Source organism: Microtus pennsylvanicus, chromosome 6 (assembly GCF_037038515.1).
Source record: "Microtus pennsylvanicus isolate mMicPen1 chromosome 6, mMicPen1.hap1, whole genome shotgun sequence".
In the NCBI taxonomy this organism is placed as follows: domain Eukaryota; kingdom Metazoa; phylum Chordata; class Mammalia; order Rodentia; family Cricetidae; genus Microtus; species Microtus pennsylvanicus.
The window spans coordinates 32036886-32054433 of record NC_134584.1 but is presented as its reverse complement, the minus strand read 5'-3'; the positions used below and the strand labels follow the sequence as shown (position 1 = coordinate 32054433).

The window sequence follows — 17548 nt, the reverse complement described above, 5'->3', positions numbered from 1 at the left end:
TGTTTGACACAGTATATCTGGAATACCTCTGTCGTTCCCGTCTTAGTTTTAAGGTTTTTGTTCTTGCCTAGTAGAAAATATTAAAAGTACAAAAATAATATTGGATCTTTTAAGAGTGACTAACCACAGTGACTTGCCTCCAACTAGCCTTTGTAACTTCAGTGTCTTCCTCATGTCAATTCACTCAAAATGCACGGAACAAAAACCATGTGCTGTGCCCTTGGTGCTTGTATACCTGGCACATATGTACATGGTTTTTAATCGAAAACAATTAACAAAATCTCCCAGTTACTTTCTAATCAAGAAACTGAAGGCCAGGAAAATCTCATCATCATACGAGCAAGGCAAACTGAAGAATGCAAATGCTTCTGCTGGAGTGTTGGCCGACTCCTGAAATCCCAGCCCTAGAGAGGCTGAGGCCAGAGGAACACTGCCAGAACTAGAGTAGCCTGCACAGGAGACAAACAGCTCACAGAAACTGAAGGATCCATATTCTAACATGCCAAACCGACTAAATAAAACTGACAGTCACGAGCTGGGGTGATGATCGGTTAAGAGAACTGGGTGAATAGCCTGGCTGACAACCACATGGTCACTCACAACTATCTAGACCCAGGGCATCTGATGCCCTCTTTTGGCCTCTGGGAGCATTGTGTGCAGACATACATGCAGGCAAAATATCCATACACATAAAGTAAATGGGAAAAAAAGTTGTAATCACAATCATGGTGATGCAGCCAAATCTAGTAATCAAAATGGAAAGTCTTAACACTGGGAATATTGTTCAACTGATATTCCGGTGTGTCCATTTTCAGAGAGAGAGAGAGTTGGAAGGGATCTGAGCTAGCAGTCTAGTCTGTTATTTGCAGAAAAGAAGGAGACTGTTAACCCCCCAAACCATAGATTATATGATTCTGTGGTTTATCCAAGATCATAACAACCTCCCAAGGAAAGCCGGTTTCCCCACGGTGATACATAGGCAACAGGCGGCCCCTCACAGTCCACAATAAATCATTTAAACCCAGAGAACCTCTGCACTAGAAAAAAAGCATTTCCCCCTACAGCTTATAGTTAATTCTTTTTTCCTTCCAGAAACCCACATGAATAGTACAAATAAAAGATAATTCTAGATTTATTTTTAATATCAGATTAATTACAATGTACCAAAAATATATAAGAAGCAAAGTGGTTACATTCAAACCATCTTCCTCTCCACTGACATATAATTAAAGAAGCTGGCAAAGAAGAAATAAATTTTTGTAGATGTTTATGAAAGAGTTAAAGTTTACAAGTGTAAGTATTTGTTGTTGTTGTTTGTTTGTTTGTTTGTTTTTCTAGACAAGGTTTCTCTGTGTACCTCTGGCCGTCCTGGAACTCTCTCTGTAGACCTGATTGGCCTCCAACTCAGAGATTCACCTACCTCTGCCTCCCTGAGAGCTGGTATTAAAGACGGGCATCATCACTGCCTGGTTAAATGTAAATATTTGTAAACAGAAATCTTGCTTGTCTCTGAACTACTTTTACCAATGACTTGTAGGATTCTCTTATAAACTTCTTTAACTACTTTGTGTTTTTGTTCGGGACTTATTTTCTCATATAGGTGTGCCAAATAACAACAGTGATGTGTGTCTGTAAGTTCAATTACTTGCCACTGGCAACTTTTTTATAGTCGAACCTTTTGTTGGTGTTCTGAGTTATGAGGGCCGGTGGAAGAAAGAGAGACACTGCAGAATGAATCTGTGCTTAGCAAAAGTAGCAGCGGGAAATCAGTCTCCATGGACTTGACTTTTTAGGAGCTCTGCAGAAGCTGTTTTTATTGAAATGCAAAAGGTCTTTTAGAAAGCCGACTCCCCAGACCAAAATCCCTTATCTGAAGGAGTCATTGTCTTAAGGAACTGTGACCTAGGCAAGCAGTCATAAGAATTCCAGTTCTGCTTCCTCCACTTTTGCTTCTCTAGCTGGAGTACTATGTTCCGTGGCCGCTGCTTCCCCTTCCCACAAAGTAAGCTCGGCAACTGAGGACCAGCTTCTAGTCTAGCTGCCACGAAGTCTGAGAAATCACTCTATTCTGAGCAGCCAAATTATGTAAAATCTGTCTTACCTTAGGTGAATGCATACCCTATGCCTCTGCTTCTTCTTTAACCACCTCGGAGCTGTCATTTCTGTAGACCTCCAACTCACCGGAACATAACCTTGAGGATATTGGTTTGCAGGCATTTGCTACACAGTGACCGGAAACACCTGAGGCGGCGTGCTTATGACCTTAGGCAGCAATTCCTCAGTTCCTTCATAAGAAGACTCCAGAGGTCTTTGATGGTGAATAATTATTTCCTCTCTTCTTTCTAATGGGAAGAAACTCTCCCCCCCCCCCATTTCATTCTTTTTATTTGTATCTGCAAATTTGCAATTCTATAGCTAATGCTACAATTTTTTTTTTTAAATCTGTTTCGTCTAATAGAGGAGTAGTGTCTTGGCCTTCCTCACTTTTGCCTTCTTCCTGAACATCACTTTTATCTCCGAGGCAACATTCTCTGTGGGCTGACTGAACTGCTCTCCGTCTGACCAAGTTTTTTCTGACTCTTCACTCTGCAGAGGCCCCAAGGCTTTGGAAATTAACTTACATTAAAGATCAAAGCCTTACTGCTATAGTTTCTCCTCTTTGATGAACTCATCTCCAAGCTCTCAGTATTTCTTTCCACACTGTTAATTTTAATTGAACGTGAAGAGTTGCCTGAAATCAGCAGCAATGATACTTAATCAGTACTGAAAGCTCAGTAATCTGGTTTTGTGTTTGTTTGGTTGGTTGGTTAGTTGGTTGGTGGGTTTTTCATGTCCACTCAATTTTCTTTTGGAAGCATTTTAACAACTGCATACATTGTTGCTCCTGAGATGGGGAATTCGCCAGGTCCCTGCCAAATTCTGGAGTCTCATTTACCGGTGAGTAATCATCACCTCCAGTCCTGGAGTGTCCTGACTGCTCTTTTCTCTGAGCCCACCTCACTGGGCGCCACATGTCAGTGTTCTGAGTCACATGGGCCAGTTGAAGAAAGAGAGACACGCAGAATGAATGTAGGCTTAGCAAAAGCAGCAGGGGAGTACGTTTTCTGGGACTAACTGGGTAGGAGCGCTGCAGCTCTTCTTAGCCTTTTCGCAAGTCAATTCCCTCATAGCAGAGTATATTATCTGAACTAGGAGTTGTCTTAAAGAACCATTAACTAAGAAAACACCGACACTATAAAAATTCCAGCTTTGTTGGAAATGTCTTACGACTGAGGTTATGCTAAGGTTCTAAAATCCCCAAGAAAAAGCAGCCTTATAAATCTCAGATAACAATTAATGATTATCTATCAGAGATTATTTCAAAGCCTAAGTGACCATCACTCCAGAGTAAATTCCAGGTACAATGGCCCTTTTAATTTTCCACTACAACCTGTTACATATTTATTGACTCATGAGCTATGATTGGCACTGAAACTTCTGGCTTAATCCCTGCCCTCTTGCAATTTATTATTTAGTAAACTACTATAGAGATAATAACAATATACAAATGAATGTTCATATGTAGAATTGTGGAAGGTAAGATACTAAAGAAAGCACTCCTCAGGAAATGATATGAGCACCTAAATGATGATAGAATTATCCAAAGAAGAGCAATAATTGCTCAGTCAAAAGCCAATCAAGAGAGAGAAAACACAAGGTGTTAGGCATGGTGATACATACCTTTAATCCAGGTCAAATGATGAGTTATAATCTTAAGTTGAATAGCAAAACTTTACTGAGAAAAAGGGGAAGGAGATAAGGCCACTTGGCAATTTAAACATGAAAGTTCAACATAAGGAATTGCAAAGTATAAAAATTAGATTGACTATAGCCAGTCTTTCATGTCGGACTTTCAATCATGACCATCAGCCTCCCAATAATGACATGGAGACTTATTAGTATAAAAGCTTGGCCTTTAGCTTAGGCTTGTTCCTAACTAGTTCTTATAATTTAAATTACCGGATTTTATTAATCTACTCTCTGCCACGTGGCTTTTTACCTCTTTTTCATTCTGTATGTCTGTCTTCCTTTTTGTCTTGCTGGTGTCTTCCCACCTTCCTTCTTCCCAGAGTTCCTCACTCTCCCCAGAAGTCCTGCCTATTCTCTTCTGCCTAGCTATTGACCATTCAGCTTTTTATTAAACCAATCACAACAACACATCTTTACATACTGTAAATAAATATCCTGAACAAATGACACTGTATTGTTTAATAAAAATTAAGAAAACTCTAAAGAGTAAAGGAGTCACGGGTAGAAGAACTAGCTGTACTGGTGGCACAAAAATTCCGATCTTGCTGGAGAGCTCATGTCCATAGTTCACTGGGTGGCAATAAGTCACTGGTTCACTTCAACAAAATGCTTGGAACTCTGTTTTCTGAAATTTACTTTAAAGAAAAAAAAATCCTCTAAGGCAAAGGTTTTCAATCTTAATAACACTGCAACCCTTTAAAACAATTCCTTGGGGCTGGAGAGATGGCTCAGAGGTTAAGGACGCTGACTGTTCTTCCAGAGGTCCTGAGTTCAATTCCCAGAAACCACATGGTGGCTCACAACCATCTACAATGAGATCTGGTGCCCTCTTCTGGCCTGCAGTCATACATGGAGGCAGCACACTATATTGTATACATAATAAAAAAAAAACAATTTCTTATGTTATGGTGATCCCAACTATAAGATTATTTTCATAATTTTGCTACTGTAATAATTGTAATATAAATATCTGATATGCAGGGTAGCTAATGTGTGATTCCTGAGAAAGGGTCATTCGATGGCTTACAGGTTGAGAACCATTCCTCTAAAGCTTCTCTGTTCCTGGAGAAGTATGTCACACCAGGCTGGCTAGTGAAGAACATCCTAGGCGACTGTGAGATCAAGCTGGCACCTGTGCTTTATAACAATCCATAGCCCGGATAACTTGTGTCATCCTTGGTAGGAGCCTTGTACCAGTAAGGCATGTATGCTTCAGGAGACTGCCAAGAAAAGGACACTAAAACCCAGCAAAGACCTTTTGCCTCCTGTAATGTCTCCCCATTTCCTTCTGTAATCAAAGTTTAATATCGTATCTGCTGACAAAGAAATTTTAAAGGGCACAGATACACTTGCATAAGTAGGCCAAAGGGTTAAGTTGGAGCTGAGAGGCAGAAATCTGTGATTGCATGAAATGGAAAAACGTACAAGATGCAGGAGATACCATATGCAAGAGGTCTGGAGTTGGGAAAGAGCTCAGTGCCTTGGAAGAATGAAAGAAAGCCAGGCAAAGTGGAGGAGAGCTGACAGGACATCTAGACATCTAGTCATTTAGAACACACGACTCCCTCTTAGCCACAGGGATGGACTCCAAAGTCACTGTGTGAGCCCCGCATTGGCCATGGCTGTTAACTCTCCTCTGACCTTTCATTTCAATATTTAATGACCGCTGATTTTTCATGTCATCCTAGTGAACCAAAGGGGGCATCAATTTATATGAACCTAAATCCAAATAGTATCTCTGCCCTCTTACTGTATGACAACCAGAAAGTGAATTAAAACTTCTAGGCCTCAGGTTCTTCATTTATAAAATGAGGGTTAAGATAAGTATCTACTCAGTGAGTTGCTATGAAGGTTAAATTAATGAATTGATGTAAGGTGCCAGTGTATTTCCCAATATATATTAACACTGTGTAAGAATGAATAAATGGTATTTAACTTGTGGTCAACTTCAGACACAATCTATGGGGTTATATCTTCTCTTGTTATATTCCATGGCTGACAAGTTCTGTTCTTAAAAGAGGGCAACTGAGGAGACGGGTTCTCTGTAAGGACCCTTTTACTCACTGCAGTCAGCCATGCTTCTTTAGATCCGTAATCAGTTCTTCTTGTGCCCACAAACACATCTAAAAATTTCACCACTTCCCTTCATGCCATGGGTTTAGCAATGAAAAAGAAGTAACTAGATCTTTGCTATAGCTTGAATGAATCTCAACAGAATGTAAGAGAAAAAATACAAAGCCTGGAAAGCATAGCCCATGTGAGTCCATGTATTGTTATTAAAGCGACAGACTGCTAGACAATGCAAGCGTTAATGGATAGAGGAGTGTGGGAGGGGGGAGCACGTGAGGGTGCTGAGAAAAGAACAGCAGGTGCTGTTCTGTCCTGTTCCTCTTGACTGTGGCAATAGGCATGAGACTACGAGCTCAGATTTCACAGAGCTAAATGCCCATGCAAACTGGTGACACACGAAGTTGGTAAAAACCTGCCAAATGTCCCTGGATTATATCAGTGTCAGTTTCCTGGCCGAGATATACTAATATAGTTTTTGCAATATCCTTATTTGCAAAGGAATGAATATGATGAGATTGTTTTCTACTATTTCTTCTAAACATACACGAATCTATGGCTATTAAAAATAGCTTAACTACACAAAACAGCAAACATTGATGCTCCCTGGTATAATGCAGCATTTGAAATAGGTCTCGACAGATAAACAGAAGTGGAGTGTTAAGAGGAACTTAAGTCAGCAAAACAATAAGGGAGGTTAAGTGAAGAATATATTTAAGGAAAAAGCTGGAACTGAGTTTAGTGGAGGTCTAGGAAACAGATGGGGAAGTACTATGAAGTATAATGAGGAAAGAACATAAACTGGAGAAGCAGAAAGTGATGGCTTCAGAGCATAGGAAAAACCATTCTCCCATGATTGGTGGTCTGATGTGACACTGGGTCCTTCTGTTTTAATAGGACATCATTTGTCACCATCCTCTCAGCAGCTGAATGTCTGAAAATCCCAATCTTCAGTCAACCACTAGATTAGAAACCTTCCTAACAATCTAGATGGCAAGGAAACAGAGTATGGCTTGTGAGTTGTTCAGTATTCTGAGAAGCTAATTGTTAAATATAAATTAGAAGTTGTTGTGATCGCAACTGTTGTTGAAGAGTTAGGTACAGAGGGTAGGGAAGAGACATATATATGTCTGTGGAAAAGTTCATAAGGAAACCTTTAAATGGCTGATATAGAGCTAATAATAGACAGAAAGAACAGGGTTATCCAGATTCCTTCTGAATCACCAGTAATTTAGAACTAAATAAGCCCTAAAATCATATCAAGAGTTGATCAGAGAATAACTTTTGAAAAATAATGAACATTTGACTTAGAAATTTTGTTCTCCTTAAAAATTTATAACTGCCTACCTTCCAAGCTCCCTAAAAATGTGCCTGTCAAGGTAGCTTAAAGACAAAGGAAAAACTTACAGTCTAGGTTTTTTTCTCCATAAGTAACTAACTGTCAGTTCCACTAATCTTAACTTGTACGTCTTACAAAAGATATGCCAGGATGTACATAACTGGATGATGCTTTTCCTAGCCCTGGAGTTCGCTGGAGAACTTGCTCAGTATCTGTTCATCACCTTCGATTGACATTTGAATCAAAGAAGAGTTCCTTGATAAAATAGAGCCAAATATTTGATAGAGTCTTTGATTATGCCTTTGTTTTATCTGTTTACTTCCCTAAATGCCATTAAAGTTTAATGCAGAGTGTTCCTAACCGCTAGTTAGCCTTTTTTTTGCCTTCGTGCTATCTTTCCGCACTTGGTGGTATGGAGCAATATGGGAACCTCCTGATTGCTATTGCATTTGTGTGGTGCAGAGTTTACACACATTTTCAAATATCAAAATCTATTGATGCCATCTTCCCTTCCATCACTTCTCCCATGCCATTGTTTCTCAGTTCCCGAAGACCATGTTGCATCTCCTCTGGCCCTATCTAGGGAAGTTAGCCATCTCTGGTTAAATTAAACTCCTTAAGGAGCATTGAGTCCTGACATCAGCACTCTTTCAAATTTTCTAAACACCAAAACTCTCTCTGATAGCTTGTAAAACCACTTTTCCCCCTCTATCAATAAGCATGCCTGTGATTTTTTTAGACCTTTCCAAAGTAAACAGTAAACTTTGCAAAAACAAAGAACAAGTCTAGATAGAGTAAAAATACCATGATTATATTGCAAAAACCCTCACATGGTACACATGCAAGCATGAAGACAAAACACCCATATATATAAAACTAAAAAATAAAGTATTTTTTAAAGAGCAGAGCACTGGAGAATTAGATCAGCCATGAAGGACTCTTTCTGCTATTGTAAAGTACTGGAGTTCCATTTTTAGCACCCGCATGGTCCTCCCAATCATCTCTACTTACAGTTCCATGGGATCCAGTGTCCTCTTCAGGACTTCAGAAACACCAGAAATGTATACACTACACAAACATACATGTGGGCAAAACACTAACACATATAGTTTTGTTATTTTAATTTTTAATTTTTTGAGATTATAACATAATCACATAATTCTCTTTCCTACCTCCAAACTCTCCCATATACCCCCTTTTCTTTCAAAGTCATGGCCTCCATTTTCATTGTTGGTGTTGGTGTTGGTGGGGTGTATGTATGTGTGTGTGTGTGTACTTCCAAAAACAACCTGCTCAGTCTATTCTATTACTTGTGTGTATATGTTTCCAGGTCTGATCATTTGGTATTGGATAACCAACTGGTGTATGCTTTTTCCTGGGGACTACTATTTCTCTTGCTCTCTGCACTCCTAAACTGACTCTAGTTTTTTGTGTAGGGTAAGGTCTCGGGGCTTTCCTGCATCTGCATTATCATGTCCGTTGGTGCTGCCTTTGTTCAGGTCATATTTAAGCCGTCATGTTGGTGAGACTTTAGGGGTGTAGTTTCTGACATTCATGGGAGACACTGTGTCACAGCGCATCCCCTATTCCATGATCCCTGAGCTTCAAGGTGCAAGAGTTGTATTGTGGATGCATCAGTTGGAACTGGGCTCCACAGCTCTGTTTCTGTTGCAATGGTCTCTGCCTGTTGCAATAAGAAGTTTCTCTGATGAAGGATGAGGATTACATTTATCTGTGGGTATAAGGACAGAAATTTATAATATAATTAAAGATTATGATGGCTTAACAAAGTGGCAATTGCAGGTTCTCCTCCAAGATCCATGGATTAACTATCCCTGGGTAGTTTGCTAAGTTTCTGTCATGCTGAGCAGGTCTTAGGTCCAACTAGAAAGCTATTGGTAACCAACAAGTTATGTGTGCCTCTATTGCATACAGTGTTACCTTCCATGCTGGTCATTACTGTGGTTCACAGGCATCAGCTCTGGGTAGGGCTGTTGGTTGCTTCTCTCCTTTGGAAACTTGCAGGACAGCTTCTGGTATCCTGAAAGCCAGTCCTTAGGCAGGTCATTTCCAGCTTTATCCTTTAAAGGCCTACCTCCTCCAGATAGACCCTGCTTCTAACAACCTCTTAGCTATGATCTCAGCACATTCATCCCTGTGTGAAGTCAGTGCTATCAGTTCAGCTACTTTTCCATAGTGCCACCTAGTTCATCAAACTGTGAACATGTGAGCCTTGTGGAGGGGCATCGTATATACATATGGCAGCAATTATTTAGACTTAATATGGATTTACCATTTTAAATTTTCAGAGACTATAAGTTATAAAAAGTAAACTTATAATATCGATGCATTCATGAATAGAAAAACCAGTTGCAAAGCCTGTGTCTATTAGGAGGTGAGTGTCCAGGATGTGTAAGGAATTCTGTTGTAGTGAGATGAGATGCATGTTGCTGCAGGCAGCTAGCGCCTTTGAAAGTCAACTTAAATATGAAAAGGTTATTCTGGTTTATGATTTCAGACGACTCACTCCATGGTTACTCGGTTCCATAGATCTGGGTTTGTTATGTTGTTTATAATGGACTAAAATCAGAAACAACCTGAATGCTTTTGAGTTGATTAATGAAATCTGGCTTAATCATATACTAGAGCATCACTCAGGCATAAGAAGAAATAATGTTGCCGTACATGCTAAAAATAGACCCTAAAATTATTATGTATGACAGAATTTAGACATAAAACACAAGTTACATGATTGTATTTTTGCTAAATGCTCAATTTATGTAAATTCGGGGACAAGGCATAACTAAAGCTCCCTTGTGTTGGGGTAGGTGGGAATCTGGAGAGATTCCTCAAGAGCAAAAGGCACCTTTCTGAGGTGATGAGGAAGCGGTGAGGTGAAACTGTATTTACCTGCGACTTTCCTATAAATGGTGGAGATCAATACTTGAATGAATTGCATGGTGTGTGAGTAATACTTCAATTAGACATTTTAAAACACTGTCCAAGTTGATTCCATAGCAGTTCCTACTCACAAATTTAGAGGCTGTGGCTCTGATGATTCTTATAGAATTCTGCAGATATCTCAGCTTTCAGAGCAGTTTCTGAAGCTACACTTAGAATTTGTGAAGCACAGAATAGACATGTTTTAGATAGGTATTGAGTAAGTTTTAGAAAATTCAATCCCCCCCACACACACACGTGAGTGTGAATTTATTTAAATGAAGCCCTGAATGAAAAAACAACAACAACCTTGAGAAGCTGGCAGAGGAGAGATTTTGAAACTCTTTCTACGTCAGAGTAGGATAGATTGATACAGGCTGTGGAGAGATCTGAAACAGCTCTTAGCTAGACAGAGACAAGATAAAGCTTCTGGCAGACACACAGGTAGTAGACAGGAAAGATTTGGAGGTGTAAGTGTAGAGAGGGAGGCTGCTGGGAAAACAGAGTATAAGGATATTAGCATGTGTGGAAGAGAAAGGAGGCATGCTCAGGTAAACATATAAAAGTGAAAATAAGCAATCACTAATGTAGCATAAAGCTAACACCCCAGAATATTTCTGCCGATAAAAAAAGATCCATCATTTAATCTATTAAACTTCCTGATTATGTAATTTTATGTTAATTTTGGAGATGAGAAATTATTTTAGCATCCTTTGACCAGGCACAAGTCTCAGTAGTTTTTTTTTATTTGTGTCGCCAATACAATGAGAAAATGAATATATCATAAAATATAGTGTCAGATAGCAGCCTGAATAAATACACTTACCTTTCTTATACTTGATCCAGAAAGCACTCCCTTTGCCTTTATTGCCTACAATAACATAATCAGCTCTGACAAGTGCAATTTAATTTCCCTGCTTTAAAACAACTTTATGCTCTGTTAAGAGGTTTGAAGCCTGTCACTTCCAGCTGTACACCCTAGCCCTCAGGAATGGGATCACTACAATCTCAAATCTGCATCTATGCCCTTATCTCTCCACTCTCAGCTTCTTTCCCCAGGATTTTCTAACAACCGCTCCCAGCTTTCCACTGTACCCCGGGGGCTCTTGCTCTTGTGTCCATCAGTACCTTCATTTCCTGGAATCGTCCACGTCACTGCAAACTTGACAGTTCTTTTGTGGTTCCTCTTCTCAAGGTCAGGCTTCCTTGATGCTCCTCTCACCCCACCTACCAATCTCTGGATCCTTCTCTCGCCCTAGGTAAAGACACTGAATATCTGTCTCTGCTTTAACCACCTAACCTCACCCTAAATCCTGCCACTAGTGCAACATAATCGGACATCAGGGTACACCAGAAAATGTCTCAAACTCCGAAAGGGAATCTCTGACCTTATTCCACACATCCTTTGCATGTCTCTCACAGTTACTGATCCCTCCTGCATTTTATCTTTCTTTATGTCGCCTGGGACACTTGTTCATTTGAACAAGCACTCTCAATTACCAGCCAACTTTTCGCCCTACAAAACCCTGCCTTCCATCCCTGGCCACTTGTCTCTTGAGAGTCATCCACTCCCCTGGTGTCAGTTGTCTTTCGGTGTCTACTCAAAGGAAAGGCTCAGAATTTCTCTTTCACTTCAGTAAACCGTTGCTGGAGTCATAACTGACAGAACCACAAGAAAAGAAATTGTTATAAGCTATTAAAAGTAGCTGCTCGTCACCACAGTGGGGAAGAAATACGCTCCTTTCCTGGTTTGCTTCTGAACTGGACAGAGCTATTTCTGTAAGTGAACACTTAGATCTCAGAGTCTCACTTAGGGCTAGGCTGGGGACTTAGCTCAGTCATAGAGTACTTGCCTAGTACATATGGATCCTGGGTTCAATGCCCAGTAACCTCCAAAATACTCCATTGTTAGATTCTCTTCTAATAATCCAACTTCTAATCCTTTCTGCTAGTTCTTAAGAGGATTGGTCAGAAACTGCTAATATCTAAGCCAGTGGTTCTCAACTTTCCTAATGCTCTGACCCTTTAATACAGTTCCTCATGTTGTGGTGACCCTGGTCATAAAAATATTTTCCTTACTACTTTATAGCTATATTGCTGCTACTGCTATGAATCGTAATGTAAGCATCTGTTTTTTGATGGTCTTAGGTGACCCCATGAAAGGGTAATTCGATCCCCAAAGGGGTCGTGACCCTCAGGTTGAGAACCACTGATATAAAGTCTAGTCAGGCTTCTTTTCCTGCTAGCCATCCCAGCACTATCTAATACAATCTCTGTGGTAATAGAAATGGCCTGAATTTTAAATTACCAAAAGTTAATAATATTCTATGTGACTATCTGCGTTTAGCATTTTTTGCTTAATTTTTTTGTACTGTTTTTTGGTAACTTTTTTAAACAAGTGAACTTCATAAATAATAAGCAATGCATCTTCATCACTCCTGCCCCTCCTTCTATGTCTGACACCTCCCCTCCGAAATTCATGATCTCCTCTTTGTTACACACACATACACACACAAATACACACACACAGACATACATACACACGCATGTACACGTGCATATTCAGCTTAGGGAATCTGTTTAATGGTGCTTTTATGTACTTTTGCCCAGGGATTACCCCCTTGAAACTGAAAAACCTGTGAGGGAGCTCTTCCCTGGAGAACTTGATTCTTCATCTCATGAGCCATTGGCCACCTGTAGCTCTTCGTCGAGGTGCGGGGCCTGCTCACATCACAGAGGACAAGAAGCAGAGAGAAAGACGGGGAGATCTGAGTCATGATTCAAATCCCCAGAATATGACCTACTTCTTCCAGCTATGTCCCATCTCCTAATGTTTCCAGAACTTCTCAAAATAGCATCGCGAGCTGAGGACAAACCTATTAATGCATGGTCTTTTTTGGGTGACTCATCATATTCAAATCATTACACGATCCGAGAAGAAAAAAAAACAAAAGCTTCCAAATATGCTGGATGAATAACTCCACCCAATACACAGGGACCTGGGCCTCTTGTCCCTCTCAACACCTGCCACTTATCTGAGCTCCCCAAGACTTTGGGGGTTGGGGAGTCAGGGTAGGAAGGAGATAACTTCATCTCTACATTCCAGTTCTTCAATAAAACTTGTTTCTGTCTTACCACTTCTTTGCAAATGCTGGCTGTCAAGCAGCCAGACCTCTGTCCAGTAACATTCCTGGTAATGAGGCAGGCTAGTGACCAAATCCCTAACACATGGTCTTTGAGGGCTATTGAAGATCCACAGCATAACAAAGGTTATCCTATTGTCCCTTCCCTTGCACTGATAGACAAAGGAAATATTAATGTACAATATGGGGCAGAGCTAATCTCCTGAAATGATTCCTGGGTTCTGAGATTAAGAATAAAGCAGGAAGCAATGCTGCGGTGGTGGCACACTCCTTTAATCCCAGCACTTCGGAGGCAGAGACAGATGGATCTCTGCAAGTTCGAGGCCAGCCTTGTCTACAGAGTGAGTTCCAGGACAGGCTCCCAAGTTGCAGAGAAACCCTGTCTCAAAAAACAAAACAACAAATCAGAAAAACTAAAGAAACTAAAACAACAAAGCAAGTAAAAGTTGGTAACCAAGTAGTATTTATATTATTGTGGCCAGGACACACACACACACACACACACACACACACTGCCTACCTTCTTAATGAGAAAATCAGAGTTCCCTTTTGGGTTCTTAATCTCATTGATAAAATAGTTTAAGAACAGACCAGAAGGATCATTTTATTAGAGTTTGAATGAAAAAAGAAAACGTAACAGAAAAGCTGTAGTGCTGGCAGCTGGTAGGATGAGCAAAACGAAGAAAAGGAAATCATGCCAAGAAAGGAAATCATGCCTTCTGAGTTAGGCTTCACAAAGAGAACCTGTTCAGCAATGGAAATCATCAAGCTCCTGCATGATGGAGAGGGAGGGAGGCTTCAGAGCAAGCACGAGAAAGTCCTGAGTGTAGAAGTCAGGGTTAGGCTTTGGGCTGGGGTCTGAAAGAAAAAGGTAGAAGGAAAAGTCATTTTGTTGTCATTGTTCCCCTTTATTTAGAATGAAGAGAAGCAGACGTGCTGAGCACCGGTGCAGGCTGAAGATGCCATGGGCAGCTGCAGCTGAGGAGAGGCTTTTGGGAGGGCTAAACACATTATCTCATTAAGGGCTTATTAGTTCTCCCATCTTCTAGCTACGCGGTTTACAAGCCCAGCTGAATTAACTCTTAAAGAAGAACACAACAGTATATAATGATCTAATTTTTGTTTGTTTTGTTTTTATTGTTTTTATTGAGCTATATATTTTTCTCCACTCTCCGCCTTCCTCCCCTTTCCCCTTCTGCCCTCTCCCATGGTTCCCATGCTCCCAATTTACTCAGGAGATCTTGTCCTTTTCTACTTCCCATGTAGATTAGATCCATGTATGTCTCTCTCTTAGGGTTCTTTGTGTTGTCTAGGTTCTCTGGGATTATGAATTGGAGGCTGGTTTTTCTTTGCTTTATGTCTAAACACCACTTTTAAGTGAGTACATATGATATTTGTCTTTCTGGGTCTGGGCTACCTCACACAATATGATGTTTTCTACATCCACCCATTTGCCTGCAAATTTCAAGATGTCATTATTTTTTTCTGCTGTGTAGTACTTTTTTGTGTAAATGTACCACATTTTCCTTATTCATTCTTCAGTCGAGGGCCATTTAGGCTGTTTCCATGTTCTTGTTTATGACAAACAATGCTGCTGTGAACACAGTTGGGCACATGTCCTTGTGGCATGATTGAGCATCCTTTGGATATATACTCAAAAGTGGTATTGCAGGTCTGGAGGAAGGTTGTTTTCTAATTTTCTGAGAAATTGTCATACTGATATCCAAAGTGGCTGTATCAGTTTGAACTCCCACCAACAATGGAGAACTATTCCTTTTACCTCCCCAACCTCTCCAGTATAAGTTGTCATCAGTGTTTTTTATCTTGGCCATTTTTACAGGTGTAAGATGGAATCTCAGAGTTGTTTTGATTTGCATTTCTCTGATGGCTAAGGATATTGGGCGTTTCCTTAAGTGTCTTCCAGTCATTTTGGATTCCTCTGTTGAGATTTCTCTGTTCATGTCTGTATCCCCATTATTTATTGGATTATTTGTTCTTTTGATGACCAATTTCTTGAGTTCTTTGTATAATGTGGAGATCAGCCCTCTGTCTGATGTAGGGTTGGTGAAGATTTTTTTCCCATTCTGTAGACTGCCATTTTGTCTTGTTGACCATGAATGATCTAACTTTTGGAGTGGATCAGAATGTCGTACCTCCAGCTAGGGCTAGAAACAGAATCCATTCCTTCGACTAGGAAGTCCTTTCTCTTAATGGCCCTCAATAGAGCCCTGATATCGCAATCCTTTCATACAGTATTTGTAAATCCTAAGAAGGGTTACTTGTGGAGTTTACTTTTCTAGTATTACAAGGGAAAGAGGAGGTGGTATACAAAGCCAACCATTTCTCTGGAACTTGTTTTTGTATAATTCAAATGGATACTTCTTCAAGAGCAGTTCTTTTGTAGGGTAGACACCAGAAAAGCCTGTTGGGACATGGGTTTAAGCCAGTAGAAAGTCTTTATTAGCTGGCCAGTGACTACATTAGATGTTTGGAATCCCAGTGTTGCCCTGAGCCTTTCTCATGGTGAGCTTTTACACAGAAAATCCATGTTCTGGGTTAAAAAAGAACTTGGTGGAGTTGATTCTCTCCTTTCATCATGTGGGAGTGGACTCAGCTCAGCAGGCTTGTGGCAAGAGCCTCTATACACAGACATGTCTCCTTTGCCCCCAAATACTTCTCTTTGAAAGAAGTGTGTATTTAGAACTCTTAGATCAAAGCTATATATCTAGTGGTCTAAAAGTTATGTTTAAGCATTTGAGAAACTATTCGGTTTAGTTCTTAGCTCTCCCTCATTTTTAGATGTCCCTTTTCTGTTTTTAAAAATACAGTTGTTTTGTTATATAATAGAATTTGAATCCTGCCTGTTATGTTTATCTTAGACATTTCTGCACACATTTTTTACTTTTTTATGTGGTAAAATAGGGTCTCAGGATTTCAATACTCATAAGTGATTCTAACCTGGATTATACTGGGCAGCTATGGTTATATATATGGAACATGACATGGAAGTAAATACAGGCCATTATAACACCTTGGCAGCAGTTGTTGAAATGTGTTCTTGTAGGCATTAATAGTTGTCTTGGAACATAACCAGTGGGAGGTGGTTTTCAGCCTTTACCTTTGGTTTTACTTTTTTCCTCATGAAAAGGAGTAGGTCAGTTATGTTTTTTTCAAATGGGAGTAGGAAATAACAATGAAAAAAGAAGAGGGAACTGTGTAAGAAAATAAAGAAGTATAAAATAATGCACAGCTCATCGAATGACTGTTGAATTCCTGTTCTGTAGTGGCAGGTTATCTGTGGGGAAAGGGCAATTAGAGGTACTGGATTTAGACATGAACTAGCCTAGAGAAGAAAGACCGAGAGCATGGTGGTCAGCAGGAGAATGCATGTGTGGATAATCATTATGTTCACATCATGATTAGGGAAGAAAAGCCCCATCTAGAGAGGTAAGCTGAGTGGCACAGATTAAGGCTCATGGCTTGTGTTAAGATAGAGAAAAGGGCAACTCAAATCAGCAAAACTGAAATATGCTGAGCATCTGCTCTAAACTCAGTGTTAACCCCATGACACAATGAACAACAACGAATATAAAAATCAACAATGACATTCTTGAAAATATCATAATCCAGATGACAAAAGGCCCTGAGAGCTTGGGGTAAAAGATTATTAATTTTTTTTGGAAGTGAACTCTGGTGTTATTAGTCAGAATTTATGGAGGAGTGGTATGTGATATTCGTCCTAAAAGAGAGCAGGAGCTTGCTCAGTTGATAAAGGAAACGTCATTAGTAAAGATTCCATGTCATAAGGTCTCTGTTATGGACAAGAAGCAGAAAGGCTGATTAGTTAAAGCCATTGTGTTCAAAGATATGTATCGTAAGAGTGATCCTTTCAAATAAATTTATACAGAACCCCAACATATAAGATAATTTGCAGTATAAATTTATGACATTCTTTTAATTGAAGAACATTTTCCTGTTGTAAATGGAACCATTAAGAATAACAAATCTGATAATTATTGCAACTATTGGTTTATATCCAGTGGCTTATTAGTACTATCTTTGTGTCCAGCTATATAATATCAAGGAAGTTCTCTGATCATACTACAGCTTGCCCTAGACTCTTAGTACCTGCTTTAACTAAAAAAATCTGACAAACTTGAAGCAGGAAACAGAAAATATTCCCTCCATTAGTCAACAGCTACATATACCAGTGCCCTGTGTTGCTATATATAAATGCCAAATAAGAAGCAGTCACATTGAAATAAGCCTC

At 39.8% G+C, this 17548-nt stretch overlaps 1 long non-coding RNA gene across 1 annotated transcript; it reads left to right on the top strand.

Moving 5' to 3' along the window:
* The first annotated feature begins 2022 nt into the window (after positions 1 to 2022).
* LOC142851860 (uncharacterized) lies at positions 2023 to 16698 on the top strand. The gene is made up of 3 exons (XR_012910879.1): positions 2023 to 2316; positions 2856 to 2937; positions 14195 to 16698. It is a non-coding gene; the product is annotated as an uncharacterized LOC142851860 (long non-coding RNA).
* The last annotated feature ends 850 nt before the right edge of the window (positions 16699 to 17548 follow it).